At 37.0% G+C, this 25,081-nt stretch overlaps 1 long non-coding RNA gene across 3 annotated transcripts in view; it reads right to left on the bottom strand.

Annotated features, from left to right (window-relative positions):
- The window catches only part of LOC118166538, a 360,867-nt gene that overhangs the window by 79,975 nt on the left and 255,811 nt on the right, over window positions 1-25,081 (bottom strand). Inside the window, exon 2 of one of the 3 annotated variants that reach the window (XR_004750562.1) lies at window positions 20,308-20,382. The exons of the other annotated variants lie outside the window; for them this stretch is intronic. This is a non-coding gene — a long non-coding RNA (uncharacterized LOC118166538). The remainder of the gene's footprint in view (window positions 1-20,307; window positions 20,383-25,081) is intronic. 3 annotated transcript variants of the gene reach the window in all.

Here is a 25,081-nt window from a genome sequence, read left to right as displayed (position 1 = left end):
CAGAATAATCTCCCCATTTTTAAATGAAATGATTGCTTGTAATCTTTCCAGTAAATCTCTCCCTAGGAGTGACTCCGGGGAGTTGGGCATGTATAGGAACTTGTGAATGCCCCACTGTTTTCCATATATATATTTCAAAGGTTTGCAGAAATATGCTATTTCAGATTGGCCAGTTGCCCTCCTTCCCTACAACATAATCATTCCCCTACTGATACTAATGCTTTATATAAAACGGAATATGTTGCCCCCGCATCCACCAGAAGTTCCACCTCTTTTCCCTCCTTCCCCAGCTTCATTTTTATAACCAGCGGATCTGCTGGGGTAGATTTTCTCGGTCCTCTTCAGTCATCTTTTGCATGCGTGACCACCACCTCCTTTCTCCAGTTCCCTTTTCCATTTCTTTTCTGTTCCAGGTATTCATTTTTCCAATGCCCAAATTTCTTACATAGGGCACATTGATCCTTGCCCAGCCGGGGCTGTTCCTGTTGAGGCCTCCTTTTTCCTTCTTCCCTAATAACTGCTATCAGCCTCTTCTGCATGTTTAACTGAGGAAGATAAAAGTCCTCTCTCCTTCCAAATTGCCCTGTGTGCATGCACCACACCAAAGGCATATTTCAAATCTGTCCAAATGTTTGCCAGCTCAAGAGCTCTTATCAAGGTGATGATTTCCACCTTTTGGGCTGATGTTTGTTACCGCATATCCTGTGAGGTGAAATCCCTGGCAGAAGTAGCTGCTGCCATCTATGTACCAATCCTCCACATCTTCTAGGGGTGTTTCCTAGAAGTCTGGTCAGCTGAAGTATACCATGCCCATGGTCTTGATGCAAGATCTGGTGATCTGGAAATTCTGTTACTGAGGAAAGAGGCTGGGTTCATAGTATTAGTGCTGAAAAAATTAGTAAACTAATAGTCCATGATACACATTCATTTTCTTCTTCAGTAGCTATCATTTGCACATTGCAACAGTGTCCCCTTTTCCCGAAGGGGTCTTTCAAACTTCAAGATCACAGGCTAGTTTTTTCCTGAATATGGTGGGGCTATTCTTGAACCCCTGTGGTAACACTGTCCAAGTAATCTGAGTTTTCTATCCTCTATTAGGATTTTTCCATTCAAAGGCAAAGAGTTTCTGTTTTTCATTTGCCACGGGCAGACAGAAAAAGGTATCCTTTAAATCTAGTAACATGAACCAAACTTGACTATTTTTCTCATTTTGTAGTTCCAATCATTTTTCCCAATTTAAATTTCAAGCATTGCAAAAAAATGCCTTTTCCTGTTGGCCAATTGCTCCTATTACATCGACAGACTAATTAACACAAAGAAGCTCCCTGAACCAACAAAAAATTCAAGGCTCTCTCTTCGTTCCCTAGCCTTATTTAGAATAGAATAGAATAGAATATTTCGAGTTGGAAGGGACCCATAAGGATCATCAAGTCCAACTCCTTGCACCGTGCAGGTCTACCCAAAAGTTTAGACCATGTGACTTAGTGCACAGTCCAAACGTATCTTAAATTCATACAGCCTTGGTGCAGTGACTACTTCACTGGGGAGCCTGTTCCAGTGCGCAACCACCCTCTCAGTAAAAAATCTCCTCCTGATATCTAGTCTGAACTTCCCCTGCCTCAGCTTCACCCTGTTCCCGTGGGTCCTATCACTGGTATTTATGGAGAATAGGTCACTTGCCTCTCCACACCTCCTTGCGAGGAAGTTGTAGACCGCGATGAGGTCCCCCCTCAGCCTCCTCTTCTCCAGGCTGAACAGGCCCAGTGACCTCAGCCGCTCTTCATACGTAATCCACTCCAGGCCCTTCACCATCTTCGTTGCCCTCCTCTGGACACTCTCCAACAGTTTAATGTTTTTGTACTGTGGTGCCCAGAACTGCACACAGTACTTGAGGTGAGGCCGCACCAGCGCAGAGTAGAGTGGGACGATCACTTCACTTGCCCTACTAACGATGCCGTGCTTGATGCACCCCAGGATATGGTTGGCCCTCCTGGCTGCCAGGGCAAACTGCTGGCTCATATTCAACTTGCTGTCAACCACGACCCCCAGATCCCTCTCTGTGGGGCTGCACTCCAGCGTCTCGTCGCCCAGTCTGTATGTATGGCCAGGGTTGCCTCGTCTCAGGTGCAGGACCCGGCAACCAGTGGACCTGCTAGGGTAGATGCCCCAGGTCCCCATTATTCCTGACTGTTATAAGTTTATCCTGCAGCCTAAGACAATTTCTTTCTGATATCAAGGGGCCAATTGCCCTAGAAAGAGGCTAGACAATTGCCTCTGTTTTCTGAAGCCAGGTCCAATTTTTTTTTCTTCATTGCATTTCAAAAGTTGGTCTAAAAATTCCATAGGGGTTTCTTTTGGATCTTGTTAGAACAAATTCTCAGTTCCCAATTTAACCAGATTTCAGTATAACCATTCATAATTTATGGGGTGATTAGGGTCTCAGTTGGGTGGGTCAGTCAAGGGAATGTGATCGTTTAAAGTTCCCTGAGCAGTCCCATTGGCAATCTGAGCTCACACATGAACTCAGGTTGTTTTCAGAGTTAGCTGCTTTTCTGTTTCCATAACAACTCTTTCAGACCCATCATGGTCCCTCTGCCCCAGAGGGCTCACACCCATAATTTTGAGATCTCAGCCTCGGGTTGAGGCAGAACTATTAATATCCCTACATCCTCTTTCCCTGATCATTCAACTTCAAACAGCTTTATTAAATACTACATGCCACATCTTTAACACCTTCAACAACTCTTTTAACACTTTTTTATCTTTCTCCATCCTGTACTTTTCTAATGCCAGCACCAAAGGCTCAGTCAGGGGCCAACTTAATTCCATACCTTTTCCCTCCAAGATGCTGAAACAACATATCAGTATACGACATTTCATCCCATTTCCCTACTCTCCTCAAAACCAACATTGATTGCAAGATAGTGTTCTAGTAGATTGATCCATAAAGTGGCCATTTAGCTTATATAGTGGCCACTATTGATTGCAATACTTAATGAAAGTCCTCTTGTTTTCTGTGCCCCCAGTTCTAACAATATCCTTCCAATGTGCCAATATGCACCCAAGGAGGCTTTCTTTAAAACGTCTTTGTTTTGGATATTACTCATCTCCTTGATTTCCCATTCCCATTTATTTATTATTATTCCTTATTAGATACTGTCCCTTGTTTCAGTTCCCACACAAACCTTTTTATTTCAGGTTTTTACTATCTTTTCCTAATCTTCTTCCCAAATGTCCCAGTTCTCTGGGATTAAACCCTTCTTCCCACATACAAACTTCACTATTTCAGATTATTAATGAGCCCTGTTCCAATCATAAATCCACAGGACTTCAGGAAAACAACCGAAGCACTCAGCCTTCCGTCTTCTAGACAAACAATACCACCTTTTCCACAAAATTTACATTTCAACAGGACCGAATTTCAAGCCGAATGCCATTTTTTTTTTCATGCATTGTTAGTAAGCCCATACAAAACAAGGAATCACTCCTGCGTATCCATCAATATGGGGGTTTAAAAAGGCATTGAGGCCTAAATAAATTTGCTCTCCCCCTTCTTACCAAATTCCCAGGGCTCAAGCCCGAACCATCAAAGAAGTGACTCTCTCCTTTCTGCCACTTTGATAATCAGTCAGCCCCTTCCCCCCTTATACTTGGGAAACTGACCAAACACCACAGTGAATATACCAAAATTTCTAAACTGTTACTTAGATAATGCTTCCGCCTTTCTTCTTGTCACTCAAAACATTTAAGAGCAAAAATAGGATCACAAGATACACCGCTGGGCACATATATTGGGCACCACCATGAACACTTGGATAAACCAGCACTTCTTTTCAGTCTGTCATGCCCTTCATTCATCTCCAGCCGCTCCCCTAGTGGAGAATATGGAACCGCAGATTGGAACTCCGCACGCGCTTCGCAGCGATTCTGCCTCTCACTCACAGCACAATCACACAATCACACAGAGAGGCCCCTAGCACATCTCATCCATACCACAAGAAAATATAATTTAGAACGATAACCAACCAAACAAGTATTGTCTCTGACTGTGTTCTTCGTGGAGTGATTCATTCCACTTTGTTTTAAACACATACACTTACACAAATATTTTCAACAAAAAATACCAGGACATTTACAAATAAGACATACAATTATTAACACTCCAGTTAGTATTCCTCCAGCAGCTGCAGGTGACCTTGTCAAAATTGTGAGAGGCCCGCTTACCCTTCTCCTGCTTCTTATACAGTCATTAGCAGGTCTGTCCTGGCTCCCAAAACTGGGATGCAGCAGTAACCTCGGATTTGCTCGATCTACTCCCAAGATCACTAGCGGCCAGTCAGCAAACCCCCCTTGACCGCTCTATCGGTCAGCCTGTAGGGTACCCTGCTCCCTTATGGGGACTATGCTGCAAGCCAGAGGTCTCTGCGCGATTTACAAGCTGCCCCGGTCAAGCATATGACTTAGAGGCCTGCTTAGTATTAAGATTAGCTCCAAGAAGTCATTTCCATAAACTCCTCCCATCTGCGCTTGCGCGGTGCCTTCTGGTGGTAGGCGCTGAGGGTCCTGTTATCTCAAGGCCTTGCATGTTTGACATTCTTTATCTTGTCCTTTTAAAAACAATCCTCCTTATCTCTGAGCCCTTGGTCACAGTCCGAACCATAAGGTTGGTTTGATCTGGTTCTTGGGGCCCCAGGGGCTCATCTGGAGGCCTAAGCACAGCACAGGCCCAGTACGTCGCAAATGTAGCACACATTAAGCAATGAGTGTTGTCTATATATTTATTCTTAATCAGTCATTCTCTAATTTCTAATCCCACGTTTCAATACTTCCAACATTATCAGATTTAAAATTTGCTATTTTAATCTTCCATTGTTTATAACAGCATGTGGTTTATAAGAAAAAGAATGAGCTGTTCTGAATGTGATGTTTTTATAATCAACAAGATGGTCCATAGTGACTCTGACTTTCAGGCATTCAGACTGAATTTCAACTGGATCTCAGCACAATAATTAACTCCCATAAAAATTATTGTGCCCTCATCTGAAGTCTTTCAGACCAGACAATTCAAAGTGTTTTTAAAAGCTAGACTATTTTAGCCACTTTGTAAAATGCAAATCTACCAATTGAGGAAAGACAAGCCTAACAAGAAAATAATGACATTATGATGCAACTTTAAACTACAAAGATTTCTTCAGAGAAAAAAAAAAAGAAAAAAAAAGAAAAAAAAAAGAAAGAAACGTGTGTGTCTGAAGGTATGAAGGCTTATCTTTCATAGAAAACATGTCGTATGTATGTAGGCACATTTGTATATTATAATACTAGAAGACTTTATTTGAGAAAAGTATTTCAGCAAAACTGATTTTTTTCATGTTCATACAGTGTTGTGTTTTTTTTTTTTTTTTTTTTTTTTAAGTTTCCATGAAAATAATAATAATAATAATAAAGCAGTTCTGCTAGCACAAGAATTAATGAAGTCCACTTTCTTATGAGTTTAGTCTGCTGGATGATTATCTCAATGTCAAAGAAGGTCTGGCTAAAGTCTTTCCTGATGTTAAAGAATAAAAGGTCTCTCTCAGAAGTGTGTGGTGATGGTTGTTTCTGCTACAACTACTCTTTTCATTTGGGAATTTCTGAGTGGGAACTCTTCTCTGCTCAAGTTATTGTATCCTTTATCAAACCTGCCTGAAAGCAGCTAATGGTTTCCAACATAATCAGCTGACAAAGGGGGAAAGAACAGACCATGGCACAACGGTTGGGTCACACAAATAAACAGACTCCTTCCCTTCCTCCATCTCCCCTGCCCTCTTTTCCTTTCCTTCATCTCTTCCGACATCATCTGATTGCAAAGGTCTAGTTTTCCTAGGACACCATGCTAAGAAATCTGTCAAAACATACCTATCATGATTTACCCTTCCCTTGTGAAAAGTACTTAGTTGTAAGGCTTAATGAACTGCTAAAAGACAGCTGCGTGATGTTATTTTCTTTTTCACAGAAGAAAATAAACATCACAAGTACCATACCTCCTCCCCACAACTCCAGACTAAGAAAATGAATGACCCCCCCCCCCCCCAAAAAAAAAAGTTAATTTAATGGTGAGAGACATCATTATGATCAAGGGAAAATAAACTTTTAGATTTACAGTCCAAAGAGGAAGATATTCCCTTCTTAACTCCATAGCAGAACACTACAGCTGTGCCTTCAGTGGAAACTAAAAGCCCCTGATCTGGCAGAGACCCAGTACACAGACACACAGACATCTCTTCTGTTACTCCGTGGCAATGTCCCTGGCCTAATTTTGGCCAGTACCAATTAGCACTTTCCAAAACAGTTCCTGAGCACTAGTCAGGCATGAACACAGCCCAGAGGCTGTTCTCCTTAGGCAGCCTCAATGCAGCCATCCTGTTTGAGAGATTAAGAGAGTTCAGCTCTGTGAACTTGTGTCATATCATGCCTTCTGGTTTCTGGGAGCAAAACAGCCTGAATTATTATTATTTTTAGAAGTACAGATCCTGCAAGTTTAAAAGCACAGATCCTGTGAGTTCAGATCCTAAGGCTGCATGTGTCACCAGAGATGCCATAACTAACACTGTTAGAAAGGCCTCTTTTACTACAGGTCAAGGTAAGCAATTTATGCTTTACTGGCCTTGTTATCAGAGGGATATTTTAAGCAATAGATGCGTTACTGAGATTTCCAACTATCCTTGAGATACAAAAAAGAAAAAAAAAATACCTGTGTGTCAATGAGACCCACACTATAAAGCTACATGGTTTGAAACTCATACTTACTCTAAATATGAATCTTACGTAGCATCTTAAATCTCAGCTTCAGCCAAAATTTCAGATGGTGGTTTCATTTCATCAAGTTACTTTGTATTTGTTTACCATGAAATGTGCTTAAACTTCAGACCCTTTTAAAATCAGAAGGAGCGCATTTCATGTTTTCATTGATACATGCAGGTAAGATCTGTAATTTTTAGAGTAGCACAAGTATGTCAGACAGTTCTTCCATCCAGACAGTTCTGAAGTTTATTTCAGATGACTTGGCTACTGTTTTAGAAAGGATTGAAGATTAACTTCAGGGTCCTTATTTCAAATAGAATCTGACAAGACCAGCTAATACTCTAAAATGTAGCTGATGGGGATTACTTCACACAGTATATAATATTGACTCTGTGTATGTTATAATCAATTTCTGACTGTCCCAATCCTGGTTAAAGAAGGCGATTAAAAAAGATAAATTAAAATACCAGCTTACTGGAAACAGAAGCAACTAACTAGACACCACTGTAATACAAACTGCATCTCGACAGAGAAAAACAGGATTGACCTCTGTTAGGGTAGAAAAGCTGAGCCAAAGTCAGATTCTGCAAAGTCAGGGGAGCTTTTTCTAGCATCTAGAAAGGACTTCAGAACTGGATTCTGGACCAACATATTTTGTGCAGACCATATCATGATGTTAATGATCATACAAGAGGAATGAACAGAACCACAGATTCTGAGCAGCTTTATTTCTTTTTATTTCTTCCCCTCCATATGTGTTTGGCAGCCCACAGATGCCAACATAGGGGGAAATAAACAACAGTGCTTTGGGAACCCTGCTAGCACAGTCATTATCAATTAGACTCTGTACAACTTTAATCCTCAGTATCAGGTACAAATGTAGAGAGCCCTACAGAGTGAATAATAGAGGAAACAGAGTAATTGAAATTAGTTCCCCAAATTTCCATTTATTAACTGCAAAATACAGCATTTTAATAACAGTGCACATCACTGATAATACGTTGCCTGTTATTTCTGAAAAAGAAAAAGGGAAAGGGCTAGAAAACAATCAAATAGACAAATCCTGATCTCTTTTCTGCAGTTAAGAGAGGTACAGTTAATTAGTTGTGTGTAAGTCTATAATCATTCTTAACCAATTTAAGGAAAGGTTCTCTGTGGGACATTAGATAACATTTCTCTTCACCAATATTGTTAGGATTATATAGCTATTAAAACTAAATTTTACAAGGAGCTTTGTATGCATGCTCTCCAGGGAATTTTTGAGAAAACGCCCGGCCACAGTCATCTCAGATAAGACCAGTTAAGCAAAGGCTTAAAGTGCACCTCTCTCACACATTAAAAATCAAAACCAGAACTGTCCAACACAAACTCCTGGATAAAAGAACCTATTGTCTAAATGCCATGGTCAACAATTAAAGACCGGGCTCTGAAAGGAAGCTGTAAGAATATGAAACTTAATAATGCCTTGTCTCCTGGAAACACTGATTCTTCCAAATGTTGAAAATGACACTATTAAGGAGACACACATAGGGCTTTTGACTACAAAGAAGCCATTCTGTGTAGACAGAGTATATAAGAAAACAGCCAGTTACTTGTTTCCCAGAGGTCTTGAAACTACATGTACAACAATTACAAATATTTTTTTTCAAGTACTCTTCTACATAGCTATGATATAATATGTTGAACTATAATATAATTTTAAACATAAATGCAGATTGTGTTTTTTTAAAGTGTATTTATCAGGTGTTAGGCACACTCTATGTTTTGTAAAGCACTAGAAAATCTACTAGTGGTCACATATTCTATGGATAAGTTCAAATATCTAGCAGTATTGCATACGTGAAGATAAAGACATTCTGAAAGACAACAGAAGAGGGTTGGGTGGGTTTTTGTTGTTGTTTTGGTATTTTGAATAATGTGGCTTAAATGCACATAAACAAAATATAATAATAATGAATTAATTTACAAGGACTGCTGTTTCTAATGTTTTGCTATTAGCATCAAATTCTTTCAGTGAAACTCAATAAAAAACTGTAACCTTACATTAAGTGACCAATAGCAATCTTTTAATTCTTTTCACATACAATTCTTTTTCACATTTTCTCTGATTACAGAGAACATATACGTGATACAGAGAACAGCACATGATTTTCATGTATTGTTCTCTGACACAAATAAACTAAGAAGGATTTTCTCTGCATGTGTGTTACTGGGTTTTGCTATTGTTATCTAATGCTTTCATCACAACAACTGTATACAGAAATTTGCAACAATTAAAAGAATGGCACTGATTGAACTCTAATGGATGAAGCCTGAACTTGTTGGAATGAGACAATCTGGTGTGTTTCCCAGAAAAATTCTGCCATTAATGATATTGTGATAATTTCAATGACTAAAAGGAATTAATCTTACCATTGCAGTAAAACTGCAGCCCTGGAGTTTTATTTATTGTCCACTGTAATTTTGTGATTTCAGTCTAACACATTTATGTTCAAAGTGTAATAGTATTTTTGAATTCATGCCCAGCTTACATTATAAAAATTACTTTTAACAGGAGGACTTCTTTTAATAGCTTGTATCTTCTAAAAGGACAAATATATCTCTGGCATTTTAGGTCTCTAAATACATCACAGAAATATATAAAGAAAATGTTGAGAGATAAATGTGATCTGGCTAAAAGAAAAAGATTGTGTAGATGTGATAGAACAGTGTCATTTCTACATATAAACTTTTAATGATAGTTATGAACTCTACAAGAAAAAAAAAAAAAAAGGAAGGAAAGACAGAAAATATAGCTAAGAAATAAGAGTACAGAAAAAATATATATGTATTTTTGACAATGGTTACATCATGAATGATTTTGAGGATAGTACTTTACCAGCTTCTTAACTACTTACACTAAACACTGCTGAAGCCACTTTACGTATAGATAAACTGAGCATTCACAGCTATAGGTCACCCAGCAGCTCAATGGGAAATTTTCTATTTTGCTTTCAGACCCTTGATGGAAATTAAAGTTTTCAATGGTAAAATATGAAAAAAACAAAATCAGTTATTAACATGATTTACTTTTAGTGTTAACAGCTAGAATATAGGACTAAATAGAAACATCATACTGTCCACAGAAAAATTTTTGAACAAGAATTGTTTTCACAGTAGCTGAGATATTAGTTTGAAAGATACAAACATATTCCATACAGAAACAATGATGTGTTATTCTAGCCACTCATTTAGAATCAAATCACTGTAGTTTTCAAATATATGTAATGTATCATAAACATTTTTAAAAATTCATATTCATGGATTACAGGATTCAAAAACTTTAATCTCAAACTCTTCCTTTGAGATAAATAAGTTCTATGCATTATTTTCAACTATGTATTGTACTGGAGTACAGATAACATGGCAAAGTCTCATGAACACTAAAGAAAATCTGTGATTGCAGCCCACCTCTATACTCTAGCTATATTTTTAACCTTGCTATAAACTGTCTATTCTATTTGGGATAAAACACAATTTGAAAATTAATGGGTGCACTAGAATTTACTCTTCTCCTAAAATCTGAGACTCCTCACTGACATTGTATGATTTAGCTGATCTTTTGAGATGCAAGTACTTACACCCCAGCCTCAACCCTGTTTCGTGGGCTAAATATCACTCTTCTCCCTCTCACATCTCATTGTTTACAGCAACTGCCTGAGGTCCCCTTCCCTCAGCACCAACCAAAATGAAGCTGTTAACAGAAACTGCTCTTGACAGCCTGCAATGACCTTCTCTTTTTCATTCTCTGATCCATTACTAGATTTTCATACTCTCTATCCTGTCTATCACCTTTAACATTTTTCTACTTTTTCTATACTTTTTTTCATACTACTTTTTACTAATCTGACTTCTCTCAACCCATCTTTTGCTTGTCCACTGTCTATGGAACTAACTTCTCTTTTAACTCAGTCTCTGCAGAAATCTCTCTCATTAGCCCTCCAGCTTTCAATAAAGCATCTCATTATTCTCAATCTTTGCCTTTTTTTCTTCTCCATACTTTGTCTGTGTAACCTCATCTGCCAGCCCACATTCAACTGCCATCTCTATGTGAAGAATTCTGAATTTACTTTTGAACCATGAATGTCTCCAAATAATTGTCTCTATCTTTGGCTTCTGTGCATGGATGACTTACTACCATTGCAAAATAAGCAGAGATTTCAATTATTATAAAAAGTTTCATGGACTAAGTGATGTTGCTAATATGCCACATCCACTACAATTATCAAAACACTCATAATCTTTTTTCCTGAATTCTGTGTCATCCTTTTCTTTAGTAAAGATGTCTTTTTCATTTGGATTCTCCACCATTCTGACACAAAATATATATTTAATAATTTATGAATTGTCTGAATCTGGTTTGAATTACACTGAAACATTAAAAAAAAAAAAAAAAAAAAAAAAAAAAGATTCCAGAATACTGATTTAAAGTTTCAATGTGGTATCAGTGTCAGCATGCAATACGGCATCTGTGTATTTCTGTATACACACTAGAGAACATGTGTAAACTTGTAAGCTGTATCTTTCCTGGAAGATCACATTGGCAGTTTGTCTGCTTTTTTTGTATTAAATAACAGCAACAAAAACAACAAGTAAGAGGATTTTCCTGATAGTACATATCTTTGAATCTAATATGCCATATACTTAAGATTTCTAAAGATTTTTTTAATTGATAAATAGTAAAGATTATTACAAAGAAATCCATGGACATCATCCAGAGACAAGCTACAACCAGGAATAGATTTACATACTGCACTTATTGCTATAAAGCAAATAAAATGACAAAAATAGAATGACAAAAAAAATAGTAGTTATATAAAAAATACATGAATGCATGGAAGAGATTTTGAAAAGGACTATCTGCATTAGTGCAGTATAATTGAGTTGGTTGTGTAGTAGCTAGCTCAGACACAGGCAGTAGGGCAACAGTAGCAGTATGGATGAGCTAAACTTGATGTACTTACTGAGGTCAGCAAGGGCATTTTGTTCTCTGAATTGTATTGGGAGAAACCTGTATAAGAAATGAAGTTTCAGTTCAGTTTAGTCAACTGATTTTTTTATGTCTGCTAAGCTGTGAACACCTTTTAAGGATCCATTTCTGTTGTATTTAAAGGAATTCATCTTCTAAGGATATGACATGTCTTTTTAGCTGCATTTCAAAAATTCCAACCTAACCTTTAGTCCAGCAAGGTTGGATGATCACTGGAAGAACAAAGGGAGAAGTAGCTCTTGCATTAATCAATATAAAATAAATCTTGGAAAAGAGGCATCTTGTGTTTTTCCAAACAAGTTAGTATGCCAAAGATAAACCTCAATCTGCTAATTCCTGTGCAAACTACAACTACCTTTGTCCATATCACAGCTCCAAAGAGTAAGGCCCTCAAAGGCACAAATAAAATACTTCTCCCCCACTTTAACATATGCAAATTTTGGTACTCTGATTCAATTGTATTCAAAGTGGACCTATTAAACAGTCATATTATGAACCAGGGGTATAAGGTTTTCACTTAACTCTTGAGTTAATAACATGTGGAAAAAAAAAAAAAAAAAAAAAAAAAAAGTATGAGTTGGCTCTGGACACATTCTAATTAAATTTAGTTTATATGAAGAGACATTACTTTCAGCCTATGAAGATTTACTTCAGCAACAAAATAAATGAAAATAAATGTGTGATCTGTGAGATATATAAAGAACTATACACACTTCTTTGATTCCTCAGTCTACAGAAGAGAAGCCTGAGGAAGAACTGGATTTTGGCTCAGAAGCATTTTTCAAAGCATAAGAACACTGTCCATTGACAGAAACAACAAAAAGTACAAAACACTCCCTAACAACTAGAATCATTTATTTCAGTCAACAAAGAAAGAAGAGAAACATTCCAGTAAAATGTTCAATCAAATTTAAGAAAATATTTGTAACCTCTACTTATTTTTGGGTTATGAAGTGTCTAATCAGAAGGGGTAACTACTTAGAAGGAGCAGCAGGCTCCTATACCTGCTCAAGATCAGAAGACCAATTGCCTCAGTTTTGGAGGCTCAGGTTCAAGTCCCTGCTTTACAGGACTCAGAGCAATCAGAGATTAAAAAATCTATCTGGAGATCAGATTTAAACAGCACTCCCACAGCATCATGGAATACCTTACCTAGACACTTTCCCAAACAGAAGCAGGCATTTAGATCTGAGTATAATCACTGCAGCATGAAAATAGTCATGAGAGCTTTTGTTTCAGAAAGAACACATCACATGGTTATACAAGTAACCACCACAAGCACAACCTTATGACTGAACTTAAAAATGTACACCCTCAGACTGAAGGAACACAGAAGTGAGCTAAATCTACTTCACAGTCAAGTACAAATTGATTAAAGCTGAGTAGGAGGCCAAGAGAGAGCTGGCAAATTTGTTCTGACTGCTATTGGTATGAACATCCAGCGTTCACTTGACAGGGAGGCTTTCTTCAGTGCTGGAAGAGCCAGACAATGGGACCTGCTTTCTGTTTGTCTGAAGGTTTGCACAAGGATATCAGCTCTGTTTTAATTCAAGGTTTTGGGATGGTATAAACAGATCAGCTGTAGAAATCTGGAAACTGTGCTGCTGGTTCCATAGGAGCATGTTACTGCCTTGGTGATGGGGAAAGAGCAAACTTTATATGAAATACAGATTTTTCTCACACGTCACATTACTGGTGATAAAAATGAAAATATTTTGAAATATTAATAAGTGATACAAGATGAAGATGTCTCAGAGATGCCAGTAGCCTCATTAATTCCTGTAGTAAGTGCTGAAGTTGAAACAATTTCTGTAACAAAACCAATGACTTCAGTGATTTCTGTTACTTGAACCCAGCTACCCAGTTGGGAAATTGGCACCCATTTCAGCTCATTGTGCATTGTGTGTACAAAAGCTGATTTGTTCTCTACCTGACTCATGAAAAATTGACTCCACAATCAGTAAGACTGTAAAGTAGGCATGTTTATTCAGTGCTGGGCAGCACGGGCTGTAGTCCCACCAAAGTCGTGTGCGCAATTTGCTCACTTGCATTCTCTTTTATCGCCTAAAATATTACATATGCATTAAGTTTTGCAACACATCTATGCATATTCATTTCCTAGCTCCGCCTAGCCCTGCTTCATATGCTAATTATATTATCAGTCTTTCTCTTCTTGTGTAGTACTCTTTGGTGGTTGTCCGGATGGTCATCGGGATGAAGTAAGACATCTTCATCAGAGCTGAACTTTTCACCTCATCTCCCTGCGCATGCTCTCTGAGCCCTTGGTCACAACCTGGGCCATAAGCTTGGTTTGGTCCAGTTCTTCGGGGTCCTAGGGGCTCCTGTTATCTCGAGGCCTTGCATGTTTGACATTCTTTATCTTATCCTTTTATAAAGAGTCCTCCTTCTCTCTGAGCCCTTGGTCACAGTCCAAACCATAATGTTTGTTTGATCTGGTCCTTGGGGTCCCAGGGGCTAATCTGGAGGTCTAAGCGCAGCACAAGCACAGTACATCACAAATGTAGCACATATTAAGCAATGAGTGTTGCCTACATATTTATTCTTAATCAGTCCCTCTCTAATTTCTAATCCCATGTTTCAACCTACTGTGGTCCCTGGCCTTGGACTCACAAGCTGCAGCTGTGACCTGACCCCCAAGGTTGGAAGCTCACCTGGGGATGGCTGTGGCTTGCTGTGAGTGAGGAGGGACTCTCACAAAGGTGCTGCTGAATTCCCTGAGGCTCTGCTCCTCTTTAGCTGAGGACTGAAATCTGCTTTCTCAGATAAACTCCATATTACCAAAGACATTGTTTTTATAGTCACAAGCTTGGTTTTTAAATGCCTACCTTACAGCCAGTAGAATGGCAATAACACCTACAAAAAACACTACGCAAAGAGGCCAGCTTCAATTATATATATATGTATATATGAGGCAAAGAGATGCTGATTTAAAAGGGAAGCTGAAACATTCAGCTTATCTTAAGCACTACTTTTATAATAGCAAAACCGTATTTAGCTAATGCATTCACACATAGAATTAATTAAGCTGTGTTTAAAGCATTCTATTTATAATTATTAATTCTCCATTTCCTGCAAATCACACTAATGAGGCATGCACTTGATTTCAAAATTATTTTTAAAAAGTTACCATAAATTGGCATGGGTACATTAAATTTATACTCAGCTGAAAGATCTAGGTTGCTATGTATTGAAAATAAATTGAGGGGGCAAGCAAGCTTTTACCACCCTGTTACTAACAATACACACCAATAAAAGAAAGTTTCATTTTTAGTTATATGTTTGCAATCTATCAAAGGTCCACCCAGACATAAAGTTGAGAAAACTTTCAGAAAGAAATCAAGATCAAGACCACCCCTTATTATTATTATTATTTTAGCTATTTACAATACTGCTCTTTAACTCCTGAATCTTTTTTTTTTTTTTTTTTTTTTCCTTTAATTGCAGCATATATACCATTGCAATTTCTGCATTTTCTGCAACACCATTGCACCATTCTGCAATTTCTTTTGGGGCAAGAAAATATGAGTATTCTATGTTGTTCTGAGAATGAGCCGAGTGAGTCATAAGGAGCACAAAGTAGGGGACAATGGGTAAAATCCCTTTTTGCCCATTTCCCACATCCCAGTCATTGGGGAGAAAGTGGGATGCTTCTTTTTCAAGAGAGCATGTTTTATAAAAAGTATGGAAGAAGCAATAAAGGCTTAGAAAGGGAATTTGAACCATCATTATTTCCTATAAGCATATAGCTAGTTATCAAAACTGTATCTTGCCCATAACAACTGTTCGCATACTTATTTGCAGAAATTTGTATCTTCCATTCTGGCTGGCACATCAATCTGTTAAAGCCTAAAATAAAATAATAAATAATAATAATAATAAAAATAATAATAATAATAAAATAACACTATGTAAGAAGATCGATAAAGGTCAATGAAATTTAATTCAACTGATGTAGCCTGAAAGGAGTCCAGTTTGCAATGAAAATGATTGATATTTGGTAGGTATATTTGTGAATTACCCACACAATTTTTCACTAATATCACCTAAAGTGACTACATTAAGGAATTCAAATTCTTTTTTTTTAATTAAAATTCAGTATAGCTAAACAGACCAATTTAAAGTTTGTCAATACCATTCATCCTTTCAGATAGAGTGTTTTTAAACAACAAGAATACATCAAGTGTCCTTGTTAGACATAAACCTCAAGTTAAGGTAAATTGTTTAAAGATCACAATGTTTGCTTAATTTTAGTGGTCCATATTTACTCACAGAGCAAATATGTTCCAGAAGATATAAAGTACTTGACAAATTCTAAATTGAGGTAAAACATCTTTAAAAGAAACATGTATTTCTTCGAGCTTATATGGCTTTGCAAAATGACATCAGGTAGGAGAAGCTCAGGTAAATGGGGAAAGGAGCGGAACTCACAGCTGGCTGCCAAAAGAAATGCAACATTGCATTTTTTTCTTATCTAGAATGAAGGTTATAAAAATGGAAATGTTCAAAATGTATGCGTACCTATGTCGTCCCAAACTCAACTGACTGTATTACTATGGAGTTCTGCTCACAGATCTGAGTATGCTTTCAGATATGGCTTAATGTAAGGGGTGCAAATCAAAACCCAGGCCCGGAGTAATTTTCCATTAACTCAAGGGGCCTTTATATCAAGAGTCGAATGCTTCAACATGAGAGAAGCACCTAAAAAATCTCTACCAAAAAGTGAATCAGGGACCTTTATTAAGGTTCTATCATTATAAAAGAACAATAGGATATCCACAGAAATTGAAATAGAGACGGTTCACATTTTTTTTTTTCATACTTAAGCTGTGAAGCCCATTGTGATAAGTATCTCACTGTCTAGGAGATGAGCTAGATACTAAAAGGGACTTAAGAATAACACTCTCTATTATGTTTCATTTCTTTCTTTCAAAGTAGTAAAACACAGCTGAGATACTTGCTTTCCTGTGGAAAGAAGGCAGGTAGTCTGGAAGGGCTGTCTGGAAACATCTTCTAAAGACAGTAGGGTCCAGAATCTTTAGGGTGTTTCCGTCTATTATTCTTCTCACGCTGATCTGACAGTGCTTGTATAGAGGTGGCTACCTGAATTACTGTGAGGGGTACTTCACAATCAGAAGCAAAACAAAATTAGAAGAGTGCAAAGATAGCTTCTTAACACCTGAGCCAGCCTACTCTTGCGCACCCCAGGTTCTGTGCCATAGCACTTCATAAAATTGATGGTTTCACCAAATACACTTATACCAGAGACCAATATGAGTATTCCATCTGGTGAGGCAGAATTATGTATTTTCATCATTCAGAACACTAGTTAATTGAAATCAGGAGCATATTTCCCTAAACCCAATGATTTCCAAATTGCTCCCTACAGAGGCTCTGGAACTTCTAAACATTTAAGCATGGATAATGCTTTAATATGGTACCAGTGCAAATTGATCACTGAACTTATGCTGGTAGGTACGAAACTCGTGTAAATAATCAATTTTGAGAGGAAAACAGTTCCCATATCCAATCACACAGTTTGGTAAGCATGCAGCAATTTTGCAAACCTTTATTGTACAGATTAAAAGTAAACATTTGGATTATTTTTCATAGAATCATAGAATATCCTGAGTGTGAAGGGACCCGCAGGGATCATCGAGTCTGGCTCCACAAAAGACTACCCCAAAATTAGACCATACGTCTGAGAACGTTGTCCAAAGGCTTCTTGAACTCCATCTGGCTCAGGGCCGTGACCACTGCTCTGGGGAGCCTGTTCCAGTGTCCAGCCACCCTCTTGGTGCAGAACCTTTTCCTGACAACCAGCCTGACCCTTCCCTGTCTCAGATCCATGCCATTCCCTCGGGTCCTGTCACTGTCCCCAGAGAGCAGAGCTCAGCGCCTCTCCCTCCTCTCCCCTTGTGAGGGAGCTGCAGGCCACCATGAGGCCTCCCCTCAGCCTCCTCTGCTCTGGGCTGAGCAAACCAAGGGACCTCTCAAGCTGCTCTCAAACTCTATTTTGACATAAATTTTTTCACAGAAAAGTTCTAAATTGTCTTAACAGTCTATTGTAGAATCAAATGTGTTACATTTTTTATAGTTTTAACATATTTTATTTTAAAAATACTATCACAGAAAATCCAAGACCACAGCTAACACTGTCATGAAAGTTGGTATGCCTACATCTTAAATGTAGGAAGTTTGTTCTTCTTATAGCTGCTCTGTCGTTTCCTTGCATTATTATTTACATCCCCAGCAAATCTTTCCTACATTCTTCTTCCATTTCCACTGGAATAAAAAATAATAATAATAAAAAAAGCCTTCCTAAGAAAGAACTTTTAACTATTTGAGTATCTAATAACCTGTAAGAATTCTACCGCTAAGCCTACATCTCAAAGTTGTATTGAAAACACAGAATGAATAACAAAGAATAGAACTGTGAGAGCTTTAAGGCAGTTTTCCAGTTTTTCTAGGTGTTTGTCTACAACTAGTATGAGACTCAAAGCTCTGGTAAAAGAGTAACTAACACTACTGTACAAATGAGCATACTCTAACTTTTGATATTACAGGCAAGAAATCTTTCCCACATCCCTTTCTATTTTCTTGCTAAAAAAACTCCAAGGAGTCATTAAAAGTCGTGAGGCTGACAAAAGGTATTACAAGAGACAGAGAAAACATGCTGTGCACAGCACAGTGTTTCTCACAGTCAGAAACGAGGGTCAGTTGGACCAAAAAGAACTGCAAGCTTCAAGGAAAGATTTAGGTGGAAGTAAGTAAGGCATTTTATCATTTTCACCCTTCTCTACATGCTTTAGGCCTTTGAGGGAAGGAAAAAAGCATTGTTTGAAGATGTTGGTTCTGAGTCAATTTAATCAACTGCGCAGTTCCTGGGAGTTAAAACACTTCCAGGTACCAGCTTCAGCTGGATTGATCAGGTGAGCACAAATTGATAAAAGACACGGTGCAAGGTCACATCATTTCTGTCCAAATTAGGTGTCAAATGTCAGGCCACGTTCACAATAAATATATGAACATGCAGTATACATGCAGTTCACCTTTTCTGGTCTCCAAAAATTTGTTCAGCCCCAGTGACTCCAATCTCAAACACCGCATGCCAAAATGACCTGCACAGCTCACAAGTTTCAGAGCCACCGCTAGTTTAAACTGAGAAACTGTGCCCTTTCTGAGCCTCATTGTATCTTGCCCTACTCTTTTCCTACTCCCTCAGAACTAGCATGTGTAATTCTTCCTGTGACATGGAGATTTCTTGTAGCCTTTCCTTGCAAGGGAAGGAAGCTTCCAAACTCGGACTCACACCTCAACTTCAGCCTATCATGCACCCAGCCTGAGTGAAAGCAAAGAGAAGTACTCCCTTTCTTCTCCCTCATCTTTCATGCTTACATGCTTACTCTCCTTAGGCCAAAGAGAAATGAAATTTATTTGTATGAAGCAGCATTCACACTGTGATTTTTTTTTTTTTTTTTTTTTTGGAGGGGGGTGGGGAGGGGGGTGTAACTTATTCCACACCTTATTTAATCATAGATGTATTTCAGTCATGCTCCTAACACAACTAAATCACCTATAACTGGATTAATGCCTGAAGCAACTCGAGTAATAAAAATATTAATCAGGGACTGCAGCTCAGATCTTATCCACTAGATGTGTGGTACACACATTGCCCCAAGGGTCTGGACCTCAGAAACTGTCTGTCCTGAAAGAACATGCCATGAGCCCGCATGCACTGAATACAGCTGGAGCACATGGCAAAACATTTTATGCTACATACGTTTTTGAAAACATCAGCAGTACAAAAATGGGAAAAATAGGGGCTTTTTAGGAACTCTGCTTCATAGACAGAAGGAAAAATAATGCTAGTTCCTTCCAGCTGTCCACTAAGACAACTGAGTTCATAAACAAAAAGTTCATAATCTAAGTGTAATAGATTTTGCTTCCTCAGGCAGTGCAGTGTTATGAAAGTGTTTAAAATGGACTTTTCTCTGTGTAATCAATAAAGCTTTCACAGAAAGATTGGTTCTGTTCCAAAGACTTTCTTAGCTGCTTGCACAGGATTCTCAAACACCAAATAAGTCTTTCATCAATTTTATCTTAAAACTCTCTCCCATTTATTTATAACCCTTCCTCAAAGTACATTGAATCTAAAGGTGAAAAGTACAGTGAATATAAATGTGGAGAAATACTTAAATCACAACTTAAAAAAAAGAAAACAAACCCTCAGTTTGTAACCTGTACTGATACTATATGAAACTCAAGTTTCTTTGACAGAAATATATATATATATGTGTGTGTGTGTGTGTGTGTGTGTGTTTCAAAGTATATTTGGAATAGCCACAAACATCTTAATTTTAAACAGTGTGCAGGGAGTATTCTTTCGGTAAAGAATACTTTACTAATACTTTATAATAAGGTCCAATATAAGCAGAACTTAAAATACATGCATAATGTGCATGAAAGCACCGGCTTACCTATCTGGGAGCAAAATGCAGGCTAGCCTCAGTTTCTATCTTACATGGGATAGTTAATGAATACTCAACCTGTTCCTGAGTAAAACAGATATTCACAGTGCCTGAATGCAATTAAATATTTTTATTCTAAATCTTAAATAGTACAAAGCAGCAACACAGCAATCCAGGCAGTATGTTAAGGCCCAACACGATTTTTAAGATCCTAGCTGCCATTGAAATGTGTATTTTGTTTGTTTGTTTTTATCTTTAAATAGATTTTCATTAAAAAGTAGGTTTAAATCTTAAATAAATCTTAAATAAAGAATATAACATTTCCCCTTAATCACAAGGCATAAGTGGGCATACAAAATTTAAAATTATATTAAAAACAAACAAACAAACAAACAAACAAAACTTAATTTGGTCTTTTGTATGTAGTAATATAGTAATTATTTGAGATGGAAGTTTATTACTCCACCCATAACACTGTTTAACAACTCATTACTGACTAGAGACTCTACTACATGTAGTCCAGTGGTTGGACATACAGCACAGATTTGCCTGCATTTTTTGTAAGTTATGACAGTACATTTTGTTGCATACGCCCCAGAATAATTTACCTGACTTCAAATAATTTCCACAGGTTTCTCTTCTTATAGTATAGATCTTGAGTGTTCTCCTGGTATCTTTTCGTGAAATGGACCCCTTCACATAGATCTCTTGCTCACAGCATAGGGGGTAAGAGGAGCTTTGACTCATTGTTAGCCTTCCTCATAAAGAGGTGCAAAGACTTAGTAGATGAGACAGAAATACAAGTTTTTATTAGGGTAATGGGCCAAACTTGCTTTCAACTGTTTCTGTGTATAATTTAATAAAAAGTAAATGGGACTACTTTTGCATGTTTCTTAGCACACCGCTACGGGGAGATACCCTTACAAGCCACTGGCTGGGAGAAACACATCAACAGCACACCTTGGCAAATTCTGTGAAATGAAAGAAGTACCACAACATACAATGCTAATCTAAAGAAAGGAACCTCAACATGACATTTGACAAGAAAAGAAGCTAGTTAAGGTGGAAAGGTAAAGAACAAAGAGTCGCTTCTCTCTCCTTTGGCCTTCAGGATAAAGGATTCAAAGAAAGATTCTAGAGAGAAATAAAGCTGCTCAAGCCCCACAGATGTTTGGTTGTCTTTTTTTTGTTTGTTTGTTTTTCCACCATGGAGATACCATCTAGTCATGAAATAAGCATTATTGAACTTCAGTACTTTTCCTGCTTTTACATAAGTCCATAACATTTCAGTGAAGATCACCTAAGGGATCAAAACTTCACTAGCTACTCTTTAGTGTACAACAGAAGACATCTCTCAAAAACCCTGTGCTTGTCCTTTTTCCTAGTCTATGAGCACTTTCTTTCTCACTAAAATCAAACTGAATAAACTGAATAAACTGCAACAGCAAGTTGCTCTCATGAATTCTTTTCCTCTGCTGAAAACATATGCTAAATTTCACCTAGAGAAAATGGTCCAATAGAGAACTTCTTATCCATCTATCCATAGAGAACGTCTTATCCATTGTTCCACAGTGCTGATAACTACCATAAAAGGCTGACTTCACTACTTTTATAATGAAAAGGGAAATTTGATAGTGCTAGGACTAGTTAATGTGTTAATGTAATATTTGTTTTTTCTCATATGCCAGCCAATTTATTTAATAGAATTACAGTAGCAGAAATACTGAGTATTCATTTTTATATGGTGTTCAGTCTCATTTCAGGAACTGGAAACTTGTCTGACTGTCACAAGAAAAAATAAGTGCCTACAGACTCAACACTGCCAGGTGTTAAGTGCCCATAACTGAGAGAAATCTACATTCTGAGATTTTAGCCTGTTCTTATTCAAGCTTCTCTTGACTTCTCTTTCTGGATTTTGCACAAATGAGGAATAAGAAATGGTAAGGGCTTGATTGCAGCTGGAAGCCACTGAAATGAAACAGGGACTGAATTTAAAGTCTAATAGCTGTTATCCACTAGCCACCTACAAGGCCAAATTTAGTCCCCAGAAAAATATTCATAACGTGGAATTATAGTGCCCATAAGGGAGTTACTGTAGAATAGCCATTCTGGATTATTCTGAAATACAAGAATAAAAATTTAACATGCAATGGGAACTGGGGCTGCCTAGTGTGTTTTGCAGCTTGTTCTCAAACACCATTCACTTTACCCTCAGTAACAAAAGAATGCCACGGATTACCATGCTGTTAAGACAAATGAAGAAAATTTGGCTTAATCTTGGTTGCCTAAACCTAAGGTTGTTTCAGAGATAAAAGGAGATTTAAATATATATATATATATATATATATATAAAAGTTATAGGGAAAATGCATTTCATCATTTACAAATAATATTGCAGAGATAGTAAAAGTAGTTTAGATAAATAAAACAATCAATCAAACAAAACAAAACAAAACAAACAAAAAATAAACATTCCCTAAGTCTCCAGGTACAGGTACATCCATGCATTAATTACATTACAGATAATATCTTTCTTTGAGATTGACCATATTTAAGTAAATATTAGAACATTTTCATTAACAACAGTCAATGACTGCTTATCTCATATTTCTGATTTTGTGATATTTTTAACATCTGTGAGCTTTGAATGTCTTCCTATGACCTCCACATGCCTAGAAAATACTCTTGACCTCCCTCTGAAACTCAGGATTTAAGAAAAGTTCTATCTTTTTTCTCTGATCAACAGTCAGGGGTAAAATTTTATATAGTCTTCTCTGGGAGTCAATAGGAACTTGAAGAGTTCTACTTGTTTTTGGGAGAGGTGGATATTTAAATTGGCCAGCCTTGACAAAGGAGAGAGAAAAGAAAAATCATCCTGTTGTATACTTACAATTTACAAATTAAGAAGTCAAAATACTTGGTTTATTGCAAAGGGGAAAATAGCACCATATCAAAGACTGAGCAGAAATTAAAATGTGTAGACTTTTAATTATCTATATAGGTTGAATCCAAGAAAGTATTTACATGTACAGCGTATACTCGCAGGAGTCTGATCTGTTGGGTTAACTAGGTTCTACAGCAATATAAGTGATAGTAGTATTTTATGGGGGTTTCCTAAGAATATTTATCCTCATATAAGAAACAACCATCCATCAGGCATAATATATGCAACCATTTAATAGCCAAGATAAGTTAGTTTAGCCTTTTCCCTCCTACCTCAGTGTCAATCTGTTACATTACTTACATCTGCAGCAGAGTGCATGGCTGCATGCCCATTTGGTGGTGAAAAAGTAAAGTGACCTAGAGTAGCATTTTCAATTTATTTCAACTATTGATTTTGAAATCAATTTCAGCACTCAGGAGGTGGCATCTGTAGCTGAAACCATCTTGGTAGCAAATTTTTGAACACCACCAATAGGTGTCTACTGTCCTTTCTGTTTCAAATGTCACCATTACTGTGTTCATTCTTCCTGAATTAATAGCAATATTATTGCATTCTACTGCAGTAAGTCAAAATGATTAAAATGTTGTAACTCACTGCTATCTATCCCCTATGATAATGCTCAGTGAAGTTATTGCAGATTCATTAAACAATGAAAACATTATATTTGGGATGCTGATCTACCAATAAAAAAAAAAAAAAAAAAAAAAAAAAAAAAGACTAACTGGTCTGTATCAGGTATCTGATTAATGAACTAAGACTTGCTAATTTGTACATCTACAAGTGAATGTATAAGCATTTGCCTCACTTATGCTAAGGCATTTAGCAAATTGCATTAATTAATTTACCCAATAACTTTCTCTACTACCAGGCCACAGGTTTCCTGGGCAGAGCTATCTTTTCAGTCAAGATCATGTGTTAAATATATTTCTATGGTGTGTCTTTTCACCTGAATTTAACTATCTCACATCTTGATTACTACATAACCTAACCAAGGGTTTGTTTTTTTTTTTGTTTTTTTTTTTTTGGATCATCTTCTCATCAGTTTTCCTGCATCCACTTAAAACCACATTGCAATTCCAAACTGCTCCTAGTACTTTAGATAAACAGCTCTCTCTGGTGGGGACCCTTAAAAATACTTATCTTAAAAAAATAAAAATAAAAAATCATTTAATCTGTAACATATTCTCTGTATATTACCTGTCAAACCAAATTATTTTGCTTTAGTTTTCCATAGCCTATTACATTTAAAATACATGTTTTTACAGTCCAAAAATTTGCAGTGCTAGTGAATATTGAACTAAAAGCAAATACTTAGAAGAAATGTGGGCCAAGGAACATTCCTACAAATATAGATATGTTTTCACACATTAAAATATAAATTGCTTGAGAATCAAATATAAGATGCTTATACTGAAAAAAAAAAAAAAAAAAAAAAAAAAAAAATGCTATACTTGATTATATTAACTGTAACAGTATGTGTCAAACCAGTACAATAATCCTTCTGCTCTGCTCAGCAATACTCAAGTTTCAACAGCAGGACTTATTGGATTCAGTCTAGGACATGACCTTTTAAAGAGACAAATTGAAAACCAAGCAGATGAGAAAAATGAAGATGACAAAAATGATTTGGTAATTATGATTCAGAATGGTATATGTTTTGCAACCTTTTTTACATGTACAAAGCAAATGGAGCTTGAGAAATACACCAAAAAGAAAGATGGAGTCATTAAAAAAAAAAAAAAAAAAAAAATTTTCCACCAAAATTAAAATTTTAATTTTTAAAAATTTTTAAATAAAAATTAATTAAAAAAAAAAAAAAAAAAAAAAAAAAAAAAAAAA

The sequence above is a fragment of the Oxyura jamaicensis genome, chromosome 4, assembly GCF_011077185.1.
Source record: "Oxyura jamaicensis isolate SHBP4307 breed ruddy duck chromosome 4, BPBGC_Ojam_1.0, whole genome shotgun sequence".
NCBI classification, from domain to species: Eukaryota; Metazoa; Chordata; class Aves; order Anseriformes; family Anatidae; genus Oxyura; species Oxyura jamaicensis.
This window is presented reverse-complemented; position numbering and strand designations above follow the sequence as displayed.